We start from the raw sequence: 6245 nt of genomic DNA, 5'->3' as shown, positions 1-6245 counted from the left end.
TAAATTCAATTGTATTTCTCTTTTTGTGGACATGAGAGTTTAAATCCCCCTAGTTAGCTAGGGGGTGATTTGAAACCATGGTTATACTTGCAATATGAATTGATTACTTTTGGTTGGAATTTCATGAATGTTGGATTCAATTCATTTAACTGTTTGATTGATAACTTGTTTGTGTATGTTTATTGAGAGTGCACGCTTAATGTTCATGCATGAATTTGACGCTAGAGTATAAGTGAGTTTCACCTAATAGTTATGAACTTATATTCACAAGTAGTGGAGGTTGCTTATAAACAATCGCGTTAATTGAATTCCTGGCAAGAGTATCATGCTTTTCATAGTTACAAATGCCTTGTCGATGCTTATAATTTCCAAAGAACGTAATGATTCTAACTTGTATCTTTATCATGCTGTTCATATAGAGAACTTGTTAGGAATAATTTGTTTGCGATGCATATTCATCCAATTCAATGATTCTAGGGAAATTTGAAGGTTAATTTAAGCGGACCTAATTAACTTGGAGTGTCGAGTTCCATAATTCATCGAAAGACCAACTGAAAATCAAAGTGTATGCAAGTGTGACATGTGTGGAGAAGAACCTTCTAGCTAGCATTCATCCATAATTTCATTCAATTCATTACAATCTGCCTTTGAACTACAATCTGTGCATTTTAATTAATTTCGTCAAAAACTCAATCCCCCATTACTTTTGTGTCCAATTTAGTTAGAAAGTATCTTAGTTTGTGTTTTTAAGCATTTTGATTCATTCTATTACCCAATTTCGTCCAAAGTTACCAAAGTGCTCAAAACTGCCCAAAAAGTGATTTTAAGGCAGTTTTGAGTGTTTTGGGGCTGTTTTGAGTCTTTTGATTTGTTTTTGTGTTTCATTGTTTAGTTTTGCATTCTTTGAGTCTAATTTAGTGTTTCAAACTTTATTTTACGTTTTTGAGTTAGTTTCCAAGTGATTTTGCAATCCCTCCTAATCCCCGGTTAAGAACGATCCCTACTTATTCATATACTACAATTGTCACAAGAGGGTTTTAATTTGTGTGCTTACTTAGTTCGCATCAAATTTTTGGCGCCGTTGCCGGGGATTAGCAACTTTGCTAATCCCTTGGTTCTTTTCTTTTTGGTTTAGTTGTTTCCGTTTTAGTTTCTAACTTAGTGTTGTTTTCTTTGTTTGTTGTTACTTTTGATATTTGATTTAGTTCTCTTTCTTTGATTTTAGGTACTAGAGAAGTAAGATATGGATTTTGCTAGCATTCAAGCTCAATTGGCAACTCTTACTTCTCAATTGTCGCCGTATGCCGAAAGGACCACAATGCAGAGTGTCCCTACATTTGGTGCTTCATATAGGCAAGGATTTCAAGCCAAACAATGTCCACAAAGAGATTGGAGGGATCATTCGAACTCTATGTTGTGGGAAGCTCAACAAGTTCAACGTGAAGCATATTGGCAGCCATATGAGGAGTTCTATTCAAGACCTATGCAGCCACCACAACTTCATATGCAATATGCTCAATTAAATTCAAGTTCGTCAATAGATTATAATCAAATTCTTAATGAATTAAATTCTTTGGTGCAGGGGTCACAAAATCAAGCCAAGGAGGCTCAACAAGAAGCATATTGGCAACCATATGAGGAGTTCTATACAACACCTATTCAGCCACCACAACCTCCCCCACAACAATTCCAATCAAGTTCAAGTATGTCCATGGATAATGATAAAAATTTTCAATTACTAACCTCTTTGACGCAGGACGAACAAAATCAAGACAAGAAGTTGGGTAAATTGGAGGAGCAAATTGGGCAGATTATGGAGTTCATGAAACAAATTCAAGAACAAAGTGAACTCTCCAACTCAACTATTGAAAACTCGAAGGAAGATTTTGAAATCCATAATGCTATCACTTTGGGAAGTGCTATGGAGGTTGGAGCTGACCTAAAAATGTCCAAACATAGCCTTGAAGTGGATGAGGAGCTGCTAATTGAGGAGGAGGAAGAAGACATGCACACGGCAAGGGTAGAACAACCCTTGCCGCAGCCCCCTAAGCCCTCTAAACCACCCACCACAAGTAAGGACGTCCCAATTCCATGTTATGCTGGTGTTATTCCATCCAATGTCCCTTTTCCTAGCAGGTTTTTGATTCCCAACCAAGAAGAGAGTAAAAAGGACATCGTGGAAGCCTTCCCAAAGGTGCAAAATGCTATTCCAATTCTTGGTGCAACACAGCAAGTTTTAGATGGTGTTGAATTCTTCAAAGGACTTTGTACACCAAGAAGAATGATTCAAGAGAAGGTAGTGGCTGGAGAAGATGTAGAAGGCATCAAAGAGGACATATTTGAAACCACAAAACCCAAAGAAGTTGAATTTGATGACATTGGACAAGTCATAACCATCACATGCAATCTGGCCAAGTCCAATATCCCTGAAACTTTCAAAGGAGTGGTGTTTGTCATTGAGTTCTTGTCGGACAAAACAAGTAAGTCATCTTCTCCAAATTCCATTACATTTTATACTAACTGGCTGATTTTGATGAATCAGGCACCTACACTAGAATTCAAACCAATGCCGGTTCACTTCAAGTATCACCTTCCATTCAAGGATCAATTCCATGCCGTGGGACCTAGGGAAGTTTGAATGGAGGTCTCGTCCGGCTGGAAGACGTTAAAGCAAGCGCTACTTGGGAGGCAACCCACGCAATCAACAAAGGAAGAACTTGGGAATCGCTCCACACTCAGATTTGCGTCCCTAAACCCTTTCCTTTGTTGCTTACGTTATGTTTTGTGTAATGTTTGTAATTGTGTCTAAAACATTGAGGACAATGTTTAGTTTAAGTGTGGGGGGGTAACATTCTGTTTTGAGATATTTGTGCATGAAATTCGTAGGGTATTACCACCTAACATGTTTAAACTTGTTCTTTGCTGTTTTTAAGTGTTTTTAAGCTATTTTAGAATGTTTTAGAGTGTGTTGACTTAAAAATCCGAAAATACCATAAAAATTTGAAAAATTGTTTTGAAAAACCCAAAAAGAGTTGTTTTTGCGTGTTTGTTTGTGTCGTCGGTTACCTTCCAACACAATGATGAGGATTTGGTTTTTAATTGCATGATGGTTAAAGAAAGTTACAAACATGGTTGGACGTTTGATATACTCTTTGGTTTATGCTTGTTTGTAGTTATAGTTTACGAATTCACATGTAATCACAAAGAAAAAAAAATTAGTTTTTGTAACATGCTTGAAGGAAGGAACTTAAATAAACGCTACATCCCTGTGAGACTTGAGCTTAAACGTTTATTTGGAGAGTTAAAATCTGTGCATTCTTTGTTTTCTAAAGTCGTTGCATGATCTCATTATTCATTGCTTGGTTACTACTTAGAAGGCGTTTCATCACTTAGTTCCAAATGCTAGAACTCATGCCCATTTCATTCAAAGCATGTCATTGATTTGCATAACACATATTCAAGATGAAGTTGTGTAGTGAACACCAAAGCCAAACAGCCATGTGCCCTTCACTCATTTTGTGTTTAAGTTTAACCCCGTTGAGCCTTGTGTAGCCTACTTTCTTTGTTAACCCACATTATCCTCACCTAGCCTAGAATAGGACCATCCGTACCCGTGTTCTTGAAGCATAGTAAGCATGATTGAATTCCCTTTTGATTAATGTGTTGCAGAAAATAAGTGTGGGGGAAGGATTATGGATGTGAGTTTTTGTGCCATAGGCACGGTTAGAAAAGAAAAAAGAAAAAAAAAAAAAAAAAAGAAGAAAAGAAAAAAAAAAAAAAATGAAAAAAATGAAAAAAGAGTTGAAAAGTATTGGTTGTTGAAGTAAGGGCCCAAAACAATGAATTAGGCCCTAAGAGTTGTTTAAATCTCCCCTATTTGTTTAAAAGTGGATTTCTGCATTCTAAGGGAATTCTAAGTCTTAATTTCATTACTTTACTTGCTAATGCTTAAAGAACTTTTGTTTATCCCTACCTTTCCTTGTTAGCCAACACCCCAAGCCCCGTTACAACCCTCTACTTCTATCTTGAGTGTTGTGCATTTCAATTGTGGAGTTTGAATTTGGTATGAGCATATGGTGTCACTGGTTCTCGCATCTAAGTAGTAGCATTCCATTCATGAGATCATATCCACACACGTTTAATTACTCCCGAAATTGCTTTCTTTGTATAACGTATGTGAGTACTAGTCTTTCATGTTTACATCAATCTTCTCACATATAACTAGTGTAGGGTGTGTAGTCAGAAAATTTGAGTGAAAATTGAGTGCATAACGAGTGAGGAATTGAGGGAATTCTCTAAGGCATGTTACTACATTCAAAATGTGTTTTATTTGATTAAATGCGAACTAGTGAATGGTGACTATGATTAAGTATGTGCTTGAGGGGAAGGAAGACTAAAAGCTATGTGAGTAATGATCTTTGACATGTCATGTTTCATTGGAAATCCCTGAGGCAAACGTTGGAAGGTTTAAATTATGTTTTGTTTGTTTTGTTTCGTATTGTTTACTTTAGTTGTTTTGTTTTGCTCGAGGACTAGCAAAAGTTAAGTGTGGGGGAATTTGATAGGAGCATATTCATGCGACTTAATTAGCTTGTTCTCGTGCATTTATGTTGTGTTTACTTATCTATTTTAGTGTTTAAGGCCACTTTTGTGTATTTTCAGATTATAAGGCCAAAGTGTGCAAGAAGATGCAAATTGGAGCCTTTTGGAGCGAAAGAGGAATGAATGAGTTGAAGACGTGAAGAAACGACGAATTCCGACGCCAACGATGAATTCTTACCAAAACGAGGAATCCTACTCAAACAAGGTTTCCTATTTTAGGAAAGTTAACCCTAAGTTTCCCGTTTTGGTAACCTTTCCTAATCTTAAACGTCCGTATTTTCTAGCCACTTTGAAGTCCTTGTAGGCGCTTTAGGACACAAATTCACTCCCCATTCATTCTTAAAACCGTATCATCCCATCACCCTAATCCCTTGCAGCCGCAAGCCACCATCCATATTTCACCCTAAAGCTTTCTAAATCCATCTCAGCCACACCCTTTAATTCACCCTAGAATCTCATCCATTCATTGATAATTTTCAGCCACCAATATACACATATTGCACCTTAGCCGCACCTAATTCTCCAATTCATTCATCCATACGCAGCCACCATCCCATATTCTCTCCCAATTTCCTCCCAAAACCGTGCAGCCACCATCACCCACAACCTTGGCCGTGCATTACCTCCACCATTCCAGCCACCTTACACACCATTCCACACCATCCATACACCCTAATTCCTCTCTAATTCACAAACAGCCGCAGCCATCTTCCACATATAATCCAACACAGCCGCACCTTTCCTCCACTCTTCCAGCCACCATACCATCCTTCCTCCATCACTCCACCACTTTGCCGCACCACCCAACCTCCATAAATCCATCCCTAAACCCGCAAATCATCCACCAACACCATTTAAACCCAATCTGCCGCAGCAAGGAGAAGAGGAAAGAGGAGCTTCGACGCGCACCAATTCACGTGGATTCGTTGGGCGTTTTAGGTGTAATCATTCCTTTGTGCTTTATGTTTAAATTCAATTGTATTTCTCTTTTTGTGGACATGAGAGGTTAAATCCCCCTAGTTAGCTAGGGGGTGATTCGAAACCATGGTTATACTTGCAATATGAATTGATTACTTTTGGTTGGAATTTCATGAATGTTGGATTCAATTCATTTAACTGTTTGATTGATAACTTGTTTGTGTATGTTTATTGAGAGTGCACGCTTAATGTTCATGCATGAATTTGACGCTAGAGTATTGATGCGAGAATTATACGCGCACAAATTAAACCCTCTTTTTGACAATTGTAGTATAAGTATAAGTAGGGATCGTTCTGGACCGGGGATTAGGAGGGATTGTTAATCTCTTGGAAACTGACTGAAAAACGTAAAAACAATATAAAACACTAAACTAGACTCAAAGAATGTGAAACTAAACGTTAAAACACTAAGACAAACCAAAAACTCAAAATGCTTTAAGAACACAAACTAAATTGATTTCTAACTAAATTGAACAATAAAGTAAAGGGGGATTGAGTTTTGGACGGAATTAAACTAAATGGACAAATTGTAATTAAAGGCAAAACGTAAATATGAATGAGATGAAAATATGGATGATGGAATAGCCAAGGGGTTCTTCTCCACACATGTTACACTTGCATACAAGATTGATTCTCAGTTGGTCTTTCGATAAATTATGATTTCT

This window comes from the organism of the source record quoted next, unplaced genomic scaffold (assembly GCF_019419815.1).
Source record: "Pyrus x bretschneideri cultivar Hongxiangsu unplaced genomic scaffold, Pyrus_bretschneideri_v1 Contig31, whole genome shotgun sequence".
NCBI classification, from domain to species: domain Eukaryota; kingdom Viridiplantae; phylum Streptophyta; class Magnoliopsida; order Rosales; family Rosaceae; genus Pyrus; species Pyrus x bretschneideri.
Note: the sequence above shows the minus strand (reverse complement) of the source record.